The sequence below is a fragment of the Sorghum bicolor genome, chromosome 4 (assembly GCF_000003195.3).
Source record: "Sorghum bicolor cultivar BTx623 chromosome 4, Sorghum_bicolor_NCBIv3, whole genome shotgun sequence".
Taxonomy (NCBI): Eukaryota; Viridiplantae; Streptophyta; class Magnoliopsida; order Poales; family Poaceae; genus Sorghum; species Sorghum bicolor.
Genome location: NC_012873.2, coordinates 50,076,731 through 50,093,582, shown reverse-complemented (window position 1 = coordinate 50,093,582; position 16,852 = coordinate 50,076,731). Strand labels below are relative to the sequence as shown.

The 16,852-nt window shown below is 44.5% G+C and overlaps 1 long non-coding RNA gene across 1 annotated transcript; it reads right to left on the bottom strand.

Annotated features, from left to right (window-relative positions):
* Window positions 13,080–13,524, bottom strand: LOC110434618. Its single transcript, XR_002452161.1, has 3 exons — window positions 13,496–13,524; window positions 13,386–13,415; window positions 13,080–13,308 (listed from the first exon to the last, which is right to left on the bottom strand). It is a non-coding gene; the product is annotated as an uncharacterized LOC110434618 (long non-coding RNA).

Genomic DNA, 16,852 nt, shown 5'->3' with positions numbered 1-16,852 from the left:
ATGACAACCTAGTATTCAAGTGGTGTTAGCAAGTGTCAACAGTGACTGGCGTCGTAAAGGCGGCTGGAGCCTGCAGAGGTGGAGGCGTAGGGTCACCAGTCAGAGCACTGTAGGAGAAGCTGAGGTGCGGGTCTGTCAACGTGTCCAACATAAGCTGAGATGCTGATGCTGACTGAGGAGTGAAACCAGAGCGGAGAGGCATGAACTGCGGTACCTGCTCAAAGCCAGAAGAGATAGCACCCTGGGAGACCTGGTGCTGAGGCGTCGAGAACGGCTGACTCTGAGCGGGTAGCTGGAGGGGCTGCTGAGACAGGCTCTGAGTCCGAGGCGCTGGAGTGGGTGGCCTGACAGTCGAAGTGCCTGGAACTGTATCTGCGGAATCTGAATCTCTGAGGCGGCCATGATAGCGGCCATCATCACTGTCTGCTGGGCCTAGAACGCAAGCTGCTACTCCTGAAAGGTGAGAAACTGACGCTGGAGCTCATCCTGCCTAGCTTGCACGGCTGCATTGATGGCAGCCTGGTCCCTGTCTCTCCTCGCCTGCTCCTCAGCTGCACGGCGTTGATCTGCCCTCATACCCTCTAATATAGCAAGTAGAGCTGGGTCTGAAGCACTAGAAGAGCCCCCTGCCTCGTGGTCGTGTGCTCTAGGAGGGAGGTCTGACACTGACGGCTGATAGTCATCATCCGAGCTGTCTAAGGCGAAGTCAAAACCTCCCTCAGCCTCTACATTTGCGAAAGCCCCAATGGCTATGTCCTGCTGCTCCTCTATCTCTGGTACAGCTGCTGTACTGCGAGTGCCCCTAGGAGAGGGTGGGGGCACCGGTCCACGTGGTGCATGAGGAGGTGGAGTAGCTCTGAGGTTGTGGTGCGCTCTCAACATCTGCCTGGGGTCGTAGTGGGGGAAGACGGTGTCTGACTCTATCAACTCCCTCTGCAAGTGAGTTGGTAGGGGTAACGGCCTGGCACGGAGAATAAGAAGAGTAATCCAATGTGCGTACGGCAACTGACGCCGTCCCCTGAAGCTCTCTAAAATAGTGTCCTCGATCTCTGAGACGATCAGATCCCACAAGTCAAACTGCGTCTGGGAGATGAGGTGAGCAACTAACCACTGCTGGATACGTGTGAATCCATCTCTGTAACCTGTCCTGGGGAGTAGGGTCTTCCTCAACACAAAGTCGAGGATCCGAGCTAGTCGTGTCAAGTCTCCTACTTTCCGGCTGGAGCCCTCTCCAAACGGTGGACGGAAACAAGGAGCCACGAAGTCAACTGGTGGTATCTCACCACCGTGATGACGTCGGGGAGGCTCAACGTTCCCGTAGCACAGCTGGTGAATCCTGGTGGAGTAGGCTCTCAAACCCAGTACCTCTCTAGCCCTCTGAGCTGTCACTCTGTAATCGGTGCCTGCCAGTGCGTAGTGAATATAACTATGATCCGGAGAAACCCACACTGACGCGTAGAACTCTCTGACCCACTGCTCACAGTAAGTACCAGGGAGAGCCAGCAACTCTGGGAGGCCGTGGAGGTAGGTGAAGTACTGATGGATATCTGCCCCAACCACGTTCCCCGGTATCTCAAGGTCTATCACTCTGTGCTCCCTGAACTGAGACTGAGAGCGAACCAGTGCCTCGTAGATGTCCTCCTGGACGACTGTGTAGAACCTGGCACCGGCTCTGGGATCCCTAGCAGCTGGAAACCAAGTGGGAAACGGTACGAACCGCAGCTGCTGGATCTCTCTGGCTGACACAAGGGTGAGGTCTCTGTGTATCCTGACTGGTCTCTGACGAGAAGCTGGAGTGCCTCTGGCTGGGGTGGCACGAGCAGCGGAGGTAGACTGGCCCTGCATACCAGTCATAGGAGTGGCCTGGGTACGAGTGCGGGTCGACCTCCTCAGGTGCTGCTCCTGCTCCTGTCCCTCTGCTGGATCCTCTCCCTGAGTCTCTGTCTCTGTCTCAGTGTCTGGATCCTACTGAGCTGGCTCGCTGACGTTGATCCTGACACGCTGCCCTCGTAGCATAATAGTACATGGAGGTGATCCATGACGAGCCTCGGCCTCAAGTACTGCACGCCTCTGACGTGGCGTGAGATCTGCCCCTATCCTCAGGGCACCTGACCGTCCACCCCTCTCAGCTGCCTCGGCTGCTGCTGCAACTGCCTCGGCCACCTCTGCCTCTCTGTCGCTGGCCTTGCGCTTCTTGGTGGCCAACTTCTTTCCCTTGCCCTTCTCTGCGGCTGATAGGCGACGGGGAGGATCACCTCCACCATCACCCCCTGGGGAACCTCCTGAGCCAGCAGCCGGACCACTGACGTTCTTGGTACGAGCCATTGCGAGAGCAAACGACTGAACGAACTGCCGACAAAGCCCAACTCACAACGGAGATCAACGCGCTGGAGAGAGTAGACAAGATAGGGTATATATAAGAAATCATAATAGCTAGAGGTGAGAAAACCCTATAGATCGCAAGAAAAGATAAGGAACGGGCGCGAACGGCTTACGATCCAAGACGGGACGCGTTCCAGATGAGATATCGCGATCGAAGGCTGCCGGAGAACGCGAAACCTCTCCTTAAGGTGCTGCACAGGGGAAACGGAGAAGATCGAGGTCAACAACCCTTTTCTAATCCATTGAGACAAAAACTCAAACACCTTAAGGGCATGGATCAAAAGACTCACCCCAAACTCTTGAAACCTCGCGAGATTGGATCCACGCGAGAAGAGGGTGGAGAGGAAGAGCCTCGGGGCGGATCTGGGCACGGGGAAGACTCCAAGGGCGCCGGGTTTCACCGATCTGACGATGGTGGCGGCTCTAGGGCACGGCGGCGGTGAGATAGGGCTTGGGCGCGGGCGGAGATCGGGAGAAAGAAGAGAGAAACCGACCGCGTGAAGTCCCTGGGCGCGGGCTTTAAGCGCCCGCCGCGGGGTCACCGGACGCTCTTAATGTGGCACAGGACGCGTCCGGTGACCACCGGACTCATGCGCAGAGAGGTATGCAATTCGGCACTGCACCAGATGATGGGCACCAGATGCTGGCTTTAGCGTCCGGTGCTTCAGGTCACGCCAGGTGAGCACCGGACGCACCTCACCGGACGCTGCAGGGACACTGTTCCTGCATCCGGTGAGTGCAGTCTGGCACTCACAGCGCACCGGACGCACCGAGACAGCGTCCGGTGCATCGTCCGGTGCTCCTCTAAGCATTTTTTCAACTAAGCACCACGTCCGACTTTGACCCAACCAAGTTCCATCTTCAAGGACACACAAATAAACACCAAATGGAACTGGTATGAGTGACTTCTCTCAAACTCTCAAATTTTCACAAATATTTAGCCATAGGCTTAGTAGTTTTTTTTATGAAAAAAATTCGAGAAATCACCAAGGAGCATCATATGGCCATAAAGCTAGGGGTTTGAATCATAATGAGCTTTGAATGCTCCCCCTATTTATGGACGAACACAGCGGATGCTCAAAGAATAACCGAAAAGAAACGGTCAACTAACAAGCATGCACATGATATGAGTTGTTAGTGCAATACTTGAAAGTAAACTAATGCTTGTCAAGTTTGAACCAAGGTTCTTTTTCACACACAAAAGGGGGGTTATCTTAACCATGTTAGACAAGCCCTACATGCAAGTTGTATTTTAGTTTTAAGTATGCATGACATGCAAAACAAAAGCTATTTACAAGTTTCAACACACAACTTTTATCTTTTAGTGAAGTTAGAGAGATCAAGCACATTAAGTTCATTTCTCAACATACAAAACCTAGCTTCATCTAGGGGTTTTGTGAAGATATCCGCCAATTGATTTTCCGTTCCCACATTCTCTAGTGATATGTCACCTTTAGCAACATGATCCCTAAGGAAGTGGTGGCGGATGTCAATATGTTTTGTGCGGGTGTGTTGAACCGGGTTGTTTACAAGTTTTACGGCACTTTCGTTGTCACACAACAAAGGTACTTTGTCTAGTACTACTTCATAGTCTAGCAAAGTTTGTTTCATGTAGAGTATTTGTGCACAACAAGCACCGGCGGCAATGTATTCCGCCTCGGCCGTTGACAAGGCGACACTATTTTGTTTCTTTGACATCCAAGAGACAAGTGATCTACCTAGGAAGTGGCACCCTCCGGATGTGCTTTTTCTATCAATTCGGCACCCGGCATAATCCGAATCGGAATAGCCTACAAGTTGGAATCTTGCACCTTTGGGATACCACAAACCTAGGCAAGGTGTGTATTTTAGATACCTAAGAATTCTCTTGACGGCAATCAAGTGAGATTCCATAGGCATTGCTTGATATCTAGCACACATACACACACTAAACATGATATCAGGCCTAGATGCGGTGAGGTAGAGGAGACTTCCTATCATGGAGCGATAGAGAGTCTTGTCAATTGGGTTACCTCCCTCATCCAAGTCGAGATGCCCATTTGATGCCATGGGAGTCTTGATTGGCTTGCAATCCATCATCTTGAACCTCTTGAGAAGATCTTGTGTGTACTTATCTTGAGAGATGAAGACTCCTTCCTTCATTTGCTTGACTTGAAATCCTAGGAAGAAGGATAGCTCGCCAATCATGGACATCTCAAACTCCTTGGACATCAAATCACCAAATTCCTTGCAAAAATCTTCATTAGTAGAGCCAAAAATAATATCATCAACATAAACTTGGCAAATGAAGATTTCCCCATTCATTTTCTTGGTGAAGAGTGTTGTGTCAACTTTCCCAATCTTGAAGCCCTTCTCAATGAGGAAGTTCCTAAGCCTCTCATACCAAGCTCTAGGAGCTTGCTTGAGACCATAGAGAGCCTTGGACAACCGGTAGACATGCTTGGGGTACCTAGGGTCTTCAAAACCGGGGGGTTGCTCAACATAGACAAGCTCATTAATATATCCATTCAAAAAAGCACTTTTCACATCCATTTGAAATAACTTGATATCATGACTAGATGCATATGCAAGTAGGATACGGATTGCTTCAAGTCTTGCCACCGGTGCAAAGGTTTCACCGAAGTCAAGACCTTCCACTTGTGAAAAGCCTTCTGCCACGAGCCTTGCCTTATTGCGCACCACTTTGCCTTGATCATCCTTCTTGTTCCGGAAGACCCACTTTGTTCCAATCACTCTTGCATCTTTGGGTCGCTCTTCAAGTGTCCATACTTGGTTGCGAGAGAAGTTGTTCAACTCCTCTTGCATGGCCATGATCCAATCCGCATCACGAAGAGCTTCCTCTATGGTCTTTGGTTCATCTTCAAGAGACACAAAAGCGATATGTTCAATAAATAAAGCATGTCTAGAACGAGTAGTTACACCACGTGATGGGCTCCCGATGATGAGATCTTGAGAGTGATCTTGGAGGAGATGTGATGTTCTTCTTGGTGCCACTTGAGGGGTAGGTTGGGGAGCATCAACATCTTGTGCTTGTGCCACCGCTTGCTCAAGAGTGACTTGAGTGTCTTCATGAGCATCTCTCACATCCTTGTCTTCATCTTGTGGACTATGTGAGGTGGATGGTGGCTCAATGACTTGCACATCATCATCATCTTCTTTTGGCTTGATGTCCCCCACCGGCATGTTTTTCATGGCATCCCTCAATGGTTCACCACCTACATCATCAAGATTATCACTTGCTCCTTGGGAGCCATTAGTTTCATCAAATTCAACATCAAATGTTTCTTCAACCATGTTTGTGGCATGGTTAAAGACCCTATATGCCTTTGACTTTGATGAATAGCCAACCAAGTAGCCAATGTCACATCTTCTTTGGAACTTTCCCAAGTGTTGGCGCTTCTTGTAGATGTAGCATTTGCATCCAAACACTCTAAAGAATGAGACATCGGGCTTCTTCCCATTGAGCAACTCATAAGGTGTCTTCTCTAGGAACTTGTGAGGAAAGAGCCGGTTTGAAGCATAGCATGCGGTGTTGATTGCCTCGGCCCACATCTTCTCCGAAGTGTTATACTCTCTAGCATTGTTCTTGCCAAGGTGATCAATGTCCGGTTCTTTCTTTCTACAACCCCATTTTGTTGTGGTGTGTATGTTGAGGAGAACTCATGCTTGATTCCCACTTCATCACAATACTCTTCAATGTTGGTGTTGTCAAACTCTTTGCCATTGTCACTTCTAATCTTCTTGATCTTGACATCAAATTGATTTTGGGCATTCTTTGCAAACTTCTTGAATATAGATGCAACTTCGGCCTTGTCTTGCAAAAAGAATGTCTAAGTGTACCGGGAGAAATCATCAACTATGACCAAGCAATACTCGTTGCCTCCAAGACTAGCATATGTGGTTGGTCCAAATAGATCCATGTGAAGTAGCTCAAGCACTCTTGAAGTAGAGAGATAGGCCTTGGTTGGATGAGTGTTTGCAACTTGCTTGCCGGCTTGACATGTACTACAAAGCTTGTCCTTCTCAAATGTCACATCCTTCAAGCCTCTAATCAATTCTTTCTTCATCAACTTCTTAAGTGTGCCCATTCCAACATGTGCTAACCTTCTATGCCACAACCACCCAAGTGAAGTCTTGGTGAATAAGCAAGTCTTGACATCAACTTCATCGGATGAGAAATCAACTACATATAGGTTGTTGTGTCGGAAGCCTTTGAATATCACTTCATTATCATCTTCCTTGGTCACAATTGCTTCCTTCTTCTTGAATAGGCATTCAAATCCAAGATCACAAAGTTGTCCAACCGAGAGCAAATTGAAACTCAATGATTGCACATAGAGCACATTGGTGATGGAGTTGTCATTTGATATAGCAACCTTTCCTAGTCCCTTGACCTTGCCTTTAGAATTGTCACCAAATGTGATCTTCTCTTGGTTGTCAACATCTTCATCAAGAGAGGTGAACATCCGAGGATCTCCGGTCATATGTTGAGTGCAACCACTATCAATTACCCAATGTGATCCACCGGTCTTGTAGTTCACCTACACACAAGAGATCAAGCTTGAGATTTAGGGACCCACATTTGCTTAGGGCCCTTGACCTTCTCTACTAGTTGCTTTGGCCCCCAAATCTTCTTTGGCCTTTGCTTGTTGGGCGGCCCCATGAAGCTAACCTTGACATTGCCACTCTTGTCTTTTCTTACAATGTAGTGAGCATTGAAGGCAAATGGTCTTGCATGCTTGGGCAAGGGTGGTGGTAGTGGTGCTTTACACTCATGAGCAAAGTGTCCTTCTTGACCACACTCAAAACATCTCTTTTGCTTTGGCTTGCTTGGTTGATCATGAGTGGCTAGTGACTTGATGAGCTTTGTTTGATGAGCTTTGTAGCCAATCCCACTCTTGTCCATCTTCATGACGGTGTTCATGAAAAGCTCACTTTGAAGGTCCTTCCCCTTTGTGAACTTTGCTAACCCCATGGTTAGATGTTCCTTCTCTTTCTTGAGCTTGTTGTTCTCTTGAGTTAGCTTCTTGATGATTGGGTCATTGTTGCTTGCTAACTCATCCAAGATGAATGTCTCATCTTCTTCTTGCTTGTCATACATCAAACCAAGCTTGAGATATTGATTTTTTTCCTTGAGCAACTTGTTCTCATATGCAAGCTTCTTGTCTTGATCAAGTGACTCAATTTCGATGGTCTTGTGCTTGGCTTGATCTTGCAACTCTTTCTTGAGCATGACAATTTCATCCTTGAGCTTGATAGTGTCCTCATAACTCTTGGCCACTACCACTTTCTTGCCCTTCCAATCAACACATTTGCTTGTGCTCTCCACAAGTAAGTCATCACAAGATGTGGCTACATCAAGCTTAGCAACATTGTTAGTAGCAACATGTGTTTCATCAATTGCAAGTTCATAAGCAATTTCAAGATTGTCATAGTTTGCTTTTAGAGTTGTTAGCTCTTCCTTCATTGCTCTATATCTAGTGATAAGCTCATCATGAACACTCTCAAGTTTATCATGTTTTTCTTTGAGCTCTTTTAGAGAGAGTTTGAGCTCCTTGAGCTTAGTGGTCATGATCTCATTTTGGTCTCTAAGCTCATCACTAGACTTAAGCTTTGCTAGAAGTGTTTCATTTTCAAGTTCAAGCTTTTCATTTTCACTTCTAGATTTTCTTATGACTTTTGTGTACTTGTTAAGCAATTTTACAAGTTCATCATAAGAAGGTGATTCATATTCACTATCACTTTCACTACTCTCATCCTCACTTTGTACCTTCCGGTCACCCTTGGCCATAAGGCATAGGTGTGTAGAGGATATAGATGGTGGTGAAGATGATGGTGAGGGAGCATTGATGGCAATGGCGGCAACCTTCTCATCATCCCCTTTCATTGCCGGAGGAGTCACCACTTGAGCTTTCAATGTCGGTGAGCCAATCACCAACTATGTAAGCCTTGCCATTCTTCTTCTTGTAGTGCTCCTTCTTCTTACCACCTTTCTTCTTGTATTGCTTCTTGTCATTTTTCTCATCATCACTTGAATTATCTTGCTCTTTGTTCTTCTTCTTGTATTTGTCCTTCTTGGGCTTTGGACATTGATGAGCAAGATGACCAAGCTCACCACAATTGTAGCAATCCATCTCGGAGATGGGCTTCCTCTTGCTACTTGTGAAGAACTTCTTCTTCTTGGAGTCAAAGTTGACTAAATTCTTGTTGAGCTTCTTCAACATCTTTGTGGTTCTTCTCACCAAGAGAGCAATAGATGCATCATCATCACTTGAAGTTGATGACTCAACTTCAATCTTCTTGGCTTTGCCCTTGTGAGAAGCTTTGAGAGCCAAGTCCTTCTTTTCTTTCTTGGCCGACGAGGAGCCATCTTGGGGGTTCATGTGCATGTACATCTCATGAGCATTGATCTTCCCCAATATGGCGGTTGGTGTAGCGGTGGAGAGATCGCCTTGATGAAGCACCGTTACTATGTGCCCATATTTCTCAAAGGGAAGCACACATAGTATTTTCCTTGCTACATCCGCCGCACTCATTTGAGTGAGCCCAAGTCCCTTTAGCTCCTCTACAATGACATTCAAGCGAGAATACATTTCATTAGCATTTTCTTTAGGAAGCATCTCAAATGTATTAAGCTTGTTCATCACTAGGTGATAGCGTTCCTCGCGTTCACTCTTTGATCCCTCATGGAGCGCACAAAGTTCCTTCCAAAGTTCATTGGCAGTTTTGTGGCTCCGAACGCGGTTGAACACCTCTTTGCAAAGGCCTCTAAAGATGTGGTTTTTGGCCTTCGCATTCCACTTCTCGTTTTCTTGCTCTTGTGGAGTAAGAGCGGTGTCCTTTGCCAGAGGGGTAAACCCTTCGGTCGCGGCTTTTAGGCACTTTATATCGCATGCCTCAAGGTATGACTCCATCCATATTTTCCAATACGGGAAGTCATCCCCATCGAACATGGGTGGCGGTCCATCCCCGTTAGACATCTTTTCTCTAGGCGGTGAAGCCTAAATAATGAGCACTAGGCTCCGATACCAATTGAAAGGATCAAGATGCCCAAGAGGGGGGGTGAATTGGGCTTCTCTAAAAATTTAAGCAACCTATAAGCTCCAATTCAACCCCTTGTGCCTAGTGTGACCTAGAGAGCTACCGGATAAAAAGTTTTGCAACCTAGTTCCAATCCTATTCTAGCATGGCAATTCTAAGAATGTAAAAGCACAAAGTAATTGCTAGAAAGTAAAGGAGTAGTGAAAGAAAATGCTCGGCGATGTTTTGCCGAGGTATCGGAGAGTCGCCACTCTCCACTAGTCCTCGTTGGAGCACCCGCGCAAGGTCTTGCTCCCCCTTGGTCCGCGCAAGGACCAAGTGCTCTCTACGGGCTGATTCTTCGACACTCCGTCGCAGTGAATCGCCCAAAACCGCTCACAAGCTTGACACGAGCCACCCACAAGAACTCCGGGCGGTCTTCGTGCCTCCAATCACCACCGAACCGTCTAGGTGATGGCGATCACCAAGAGTAACAAGCAAAGAACTCTCACTTGACCCAAACAAGGCTCTAGAGAGTGGTGGATGCACACTTGACTCTTGGAACTCACTAGAGAAGGATTCTCTCAAGAAATCACTCAAAACTCAATCCTCTCTAGGCTCTTGCTACTCTCTTGCTCCACAACAAGTTTCTCTGATGTTCAAATGGGCAAGAGACCTCTCATGGACGAGGTGGAGGAGTATAAATACTATCCACGAAGTCCAAAGGTCAGCCAACCGTTTTCCACTGAAAACGGGGTCACCGGACGCACATTATGTTGCACCGGACGCACTGCTCCGAGCGTCCGGTGCTTCATAACGGCTAACTGTACTTGCTACTGACAGGTCACCGGACGCTAACTTCCAGCGTCCGGTGCACCGTCCGGTGCTCGGGGAAGATTTACATGCTCCCTGCGCATGGGACCGGACGCTACCCGGTGCGTCCGGTGCTAGCATCCGGTGCTCCTGGCAGGTTTGCAACCTCCCTGGGTAAGGGACCGGACGCTGCCCGGTGAGTCCGGTGCCAGCGTCCGGTGCCTAACCCTAAGCACGGCACTGTACCAACGGCTAAGGACCTCACCGGACGCACTCACAGAGCGTCCGGTGCAGCGTTCGGTGCCCCCTTGGGCACCCTAACTTCGTCGAAACGCGATCGCTCCTAAACGAAGTTGGTTCCTCTCGATCTAAGGACTATCTCTGAGCTGCCTAGTGCTAGGTTTACCAAGTGTGCACCACACCTAAACCTAAAGCCTTGCCTAAGTCAAGCTACTAGATCAAAGCCCCTCTTAATAATACGGTCAAAGGAAAACAAAGTCCTAAACTACTCTAAGTGCCCTTCTTCACCATACGGCACTTAGACCTAGTCTAGTCTTGATGATGTCCATCCATCCTTTGAAAACCGAAACGATTTCCGCTATTAAGTAGGCATATACGTCCCTGTCCATCGAGTACCTATTTACCATGACCTTACCTATGACTTTGCCTCTGCAAAACACACGTTAGTCACAGTAATAAACAATGTCATTAATCACCGAAATCACTAGGGCCTAGATGCTCTTTCAAATATAACTAATAAAGAACATAATGATGCTTAGTTGATATCATAAATATTATTATGTTATCATATAAATTTGGTTAAACTTAAGATGCTTTGACTCCCAAGATTTTTGAATGACTTATAATTTCGAATGGAGGGAATACTATTTAGTGTATGCACCAGAGTAAAAGGCATAAAATGCAGGTTATATACTTTAGCAAGGAAACTAACATGTATAATATCCTAGAGAATGCTCCTAACACGGAGTTGGCTTATCCTACGTGGAAAGATTGTCTTTCCCTACAAGTTTCAGGCTATAAGAAACAACTCGACATGCCAAATAACAGCATTCCTCTTAGTTTCAAAGCATTTAATAGAAAACTTGTTTTGAATCCTAATATTATATTTGATTTTGTACACAAGTCCTGATCGCACAATAGCTATGAACCATTGTTGACCTTGTACTGTTGAAGCAGTAGAATAGAACTGAATAATTGGCTTCACAGCTGTGCCAAAAATGTCAACGGTGTCCCCTGCAAGAAAACATGACAAAGAACTCATCCCTAATTCTCTCCCCCTTTTGTAGGTTTAAAACTGAGATGAAGAGAGAGAGTGTACAACTATCGAAATAATTAGTCATTGAACTTTCCCAAGATATAATCGAAATGGAAGTCTAGAGTTGTCTCATTTTTTGCAACAAATCCATCCTTTAGCATTTAGAGACCTTTTCATTTATTTCACAACATCATGCAGGCACAACAGTTAGCAATAGATAAACTAAAAGATAAATATGTGGACCATTACCATATATATATATATATATATATATATATATATATATATATATATATATATATATATATATACACACGTAAATTTTCTACTCCCTAAGAGTAATTACTCCCTCCTCCAACTAGGCAGAAATCTTTTACTAATCGAGTGCGTATGAGATTAGTGACACTTACCGGGCCGATGGGCGAGCGGGCATTGGACCCGATATAGCCTTCCCTTCCCTAATAAATTACCATCCAGTCCCGAGATCGACTTTCCTCGGTCCACATTTATCGTATGCCATCAGCAAACGCTTCGGCAGGCCATAAGCAAACGGTTCCATAGGCGGCGGCACCGGCGACAGTCCCCGCATGCCCTTCGAGACTCCAACTCACAAGCTCCTCTCCGGTCACCAGCGGCAGCAGCCCTCCCCCCGCTGCCCCTTGATCTGCATCGGCCAGTTCGCTCCATTCAATGGCGCCGTGGCCAGGCCAGCGCGCTTGCATTGGTGGCCCCAGCGACGGCGCGACAAAGCCCCGCACGCGGACTCAAGATCAGAGCGGCGGTTGGCACTAGGCAGTGGTGCAGTATGTCAATCGCTCCGATGTATTCTTAGGTAAGTTTAATTTCTATTAGTATTGTAGATCGGGCCCCTGCTTGTTGCATTCGTTCCATAGATTTTTTTGTTAAATTCAGCAGATTAATCTAGATGGAGTAATCCTTATTATGGAGTGAGTTGTTTGATTCAGATATCATGGAACACAGATACAGAAAATTTTCTTCAGCGGCAGCGGCGGCCAGTAGAGATTTATTAGAAAATGCTAGCAGTTGTCAGATCGCCGACATTCTTGGAGCTCCGATCATCAGCCAAAAGATGTAGTAGCAAGTAGTGCTGCGCAACATCAGCTGCCTAATCTTGATTGCTGAGCACACCCTAATGTTTCTCTAGATGATTCAGAAAACAGTCCAATTATATACACTTTTATTATACCTTGATTCTTACGTTCCATGAAATGTATGAGTTCATACTTCAAACTCATCTAGCATGTATATATACTCTCATATCCAAACAAGTATGTATTCATACTATCCGTGAACATGTATCTACTCTGTCAATACACACGTACTTCACATGTATCAACACCGCCATGTATATGTACTCATCCTCAACGCCGCCATGTATATGTACTCGTCCTTAAAATGTATGAATACTAGTAGGAGTGGCGCGCCCTTGCGCGCCAGGGCGCTCTGAATAAAGGTCAAGATTAATAAGAATGGATTTTGCAAATATATGTGCTGCATAGTAGGAGGGGATATATAATTATAAGAGTTCATTCTAGGTTTGATACATCACAATAAGACATAGGTGGGAGATCACATAGGTATACATAACATGATATATATGTCTTCTGTCAGGGAGAGCCTATTTTACGGAGTGATATTGCTGTTACAAAAGGTCGGCATAAGATTGGAAGTTATTTCCTTCTTTTTTCGTTCATGTGGTGCCGGAGATACGATCGTTTAGTCTGCTTTCCAGTAACTGCGGTCTGACTCCCAACCCGGTTCGTACTCATCAGAATCAGAATTTCTTCGTGGTGTAACTGTAAAAATGTTTGTATCATTATAAACATGTTGTACGAACTGGATTCGAAGTTTATTGGAAGTAGCATGCACGTACCATCATGATCTGAATTAGGTTCTGGCGACTCTATAGAAAAATATAGAATTGATAAGTGTTGTTGTATTGATAATGGTAAATGTATGTTTAATTTGTGACAGAGTATGTACCTTTGACTCCTGAAGTAGTTTGATTACCGTGGCCTGTTTAGTGAACATAAAAATAGTGTCAATTTGAATCATGCAGTTTTTGAAAAGAGACAGGTTCTCTGTAAGTTTTTTTTTATGTGTAGGAAGGGAAAAAAATATCTGTTACCTGTGTTGCTGGTTGCTTGGTTTTGAAGCTGGTGGTGATATGTGTTGCTGGGGGCAACGTCATCTGTATTTGGTAGGGCTGCAGATCGGCTCGGATGAATTTTATGTCAGTAACAGCACAGATCCTACTGAAAAGTTGGTGTAGTGTTGACTGATAGCATAGGTGTGGTGGGAGTCCAGAAATCTCAATTGCTACGTGTTGGTTGCATGGTGCTATTTGTTCTTGGGCCTGCGGTATTTGAATGTTTGGTAATTGTGTGTGGAGTGGTACGGTAATGGAGCCATATTCTGTAGTCCATGGCAGCAATGCAACGGTGAAACTATTGATAGCAAGGGATCCTTTATTCAGTATTTGCGTTGCTATGGTTGGTGAATCTGCTAAGATGAGGTAATCTGGACCGAATCGTGAGATCTTTTCTATTTCTATATCTATCTCAAATTCTTCTTGAAGTGCATCTCTTATGTTGTCATGACAAACTGACTGGCGAGCTGAATCTGGAATTCTGGCAACTATCACACGACCTAATATAGCAGAAGCAACTTGTTCTACTTCTGATTCATCAATGATTGTCAGGTTGGGATATTTGAAAGGGATCATTTTCTTTTGTCGTTGATTGTCTTTAGGAATTTTTTCCCTGAAAAAAAGTAAATAACGGAGGAAATGGTGTAGGAGTTAATATAAATCTGTTTATTAATAAAGTAACAGTAAATAAATGCACGTGTAAACTGAACTGGGCTATAATATATGCAGAATCCTATTACGGTTGGATTTTGGTGATTCAGCTGCGTTGACTTTACTTTAATGTGCTTACATGTTGTGTTGGAAATAATGTTCTATAATATAGGATTCAAAATAGTGAAAGCATATATAAATGTAAGGGATTTGTTGCGGGTTTGAAGACACATATTTTAAATCTAAGCTGTGGTTGAGATAAAGAGAAAAGTGTAAGTTATTTACCTTTTGAAGATGCGCTGTCATTGTCTTGTAGGGAAATTGGTCGATTCAGCTGAAAAGGTGAGCGCAATCTGCGGATTTCCGGTAGGACGCAAGGAGATTGGGGAGAAGTAGGATGTACTGTAGCAGGAGCAGGAGGATTTAGCTGGTGAATTTCTTCATCTGTAGAGAAAGAGGGGTTGGCGACGGGGGTGCTAGTGACGCCATTGTTTTCGCAGAGGAGACCGCAAGGTGGTAGTAGTGATGGTAGATTGACGCTGAGGAGAGGGAGAGATAGTGGTGCTTATCCGTTGTTTGGGGTCTGGATTGGGGCAAGACGGAGAAGATAAGAGCGATGGAGGGTTCTAGGTAGGTGGTGGGGAATGGGGAGAGACGTGAGATTGGACTAATGTATTGATGAGGGAGAGAGCCTTTTTTTTATATACCTTTTTTTCTTTGGCCTGGGTTGACTGTATGAATTAGACTATATGTGCGGTTGTGTGTTTTTTTTTTCCTCGTGATATATACACGCACATATATATATATATATATATATATATATATATATATATATATATATATATATATATATATTCGTTTTACTACTTTTATTTTAAATTGTCATAGTTTAAGCATTTTCATGTTTTACTAAGATTGTAGAGAAAAATATTAAGATCTGTACCGTGCAGATAGTATATTATAAAAAGATAATTAAAGAAGAATGTAATGATGGAGTGATTTTTTTTTCATGATAAGATTTAGAGTATTTTATTATAAGTATATAGACATTAGTGAACCGATAAGTTTTTACATAATAATAATTACTGAAGATGACATCAATAGTACAGAAAATTCATCATACACTGTAGGCTGATGCGATATACTATATATTAGGAAACAAAGTGCATGGTTTTTTACAAATATAGTGCGATAAAAAGGCTAGTAGACTATCTAGGGTCTCAACTGATAGAGGAATTTAAGGATTTATTTTTGTAAAACTATCTACGGAGGCAGCATCATCTATTTTTTTCTGCTGGAGTCCACATGGTCACATGGTTGTTCTGCTGCAAAAAAGGACGGCATAATTCAAAGGAAATATTAGTATATTTACAAATAAAGTTGTATTTGTTATTTAAAGAAGTATAGTTGTTTCGTTTATCTTGTAGTAGTTAGATAGTGTCTGTTGTTTTTTGAGGTCTTTTTGCTCGGGCCCAACGATAATATGATCTTGATGGAGAATATGTGTCTATTCTGGCAGATGTGTATCTTCTCTGTAAATGCGAGAAACATGATGGTTTTTCATTTGCATCGATATTGTAATACGTTGAGTAATGTTAGTTACCTTTTCGTAGTCACAGTTTTGAGATAGCATCTTTATGCTGGAGCAGTAGTTGTGACACATATTAAAAAGCGCAGACATATCTCTGGTAAGGTGCTGGAAATGATGATGGTTCAAAGGCTGAAAGTTTATTTCTTGATATGACTCTTCTATTTGTTCATAGAACTGTTTTGTCTGGTTCACTATGAGTGTCTGAAGAAACTGCAACCTATTGATCTGTCTGTTCCATGTATCTATATCAGCCACCATCAGTGCTAAAGTTGGATAATTGAGATCGATCACTCTGTATCCTAGAACATTTGAAATGTGTTTGAGTGAATAGAAAATTGCGTCTGCTTCCATGGATGCTGCACTCTTTTCATGGCCACCTGAGTATTTGCGAGTGAAATTGCCAATTGTAACGTAGGTCTCAAAAGTGTGCTCTTGTGTTTCCACTGTTTCCAAAATAGGGTTGGTTCTATGGATCTTCTGTATGGCAGCAACAAAAATGGTCTTCAGCCTGCTCGCATATTCTGGTGGAACAGGTATCTGTAGAGAAGAGATAATTTTTATATATATTAGTTTTCAACTATAGTATGATTGAATAGTCTGTAAATGTGTAGCAGAGTCATTAGTAAAAGATGTGTTTTTTTTTGTTACCTGAGATGATGGTGGGCCTTGTTTGAAGCCTTCGAGATTTAGGCGCGGTCTAGTGTCCTTCAACATTCTGTCTGCAATTTCGTCAATATTTGCTATAGTTGTGTCCATGGATAGAGCAATGTTTTTTAAGTTAAGAGCAAAGGTATAAACATGAGGTAACATGTCAGGAGCTGAAAGAGTACGAAGGGATTGAATGTAGCTATATATATCTGAAATCTGCCTGTTTATGGTGGGATAGAAATCATGTATCGCGTTGTGGATTGTGATGATGAGATCCTTGTATTTCATAAAGATATTGAAT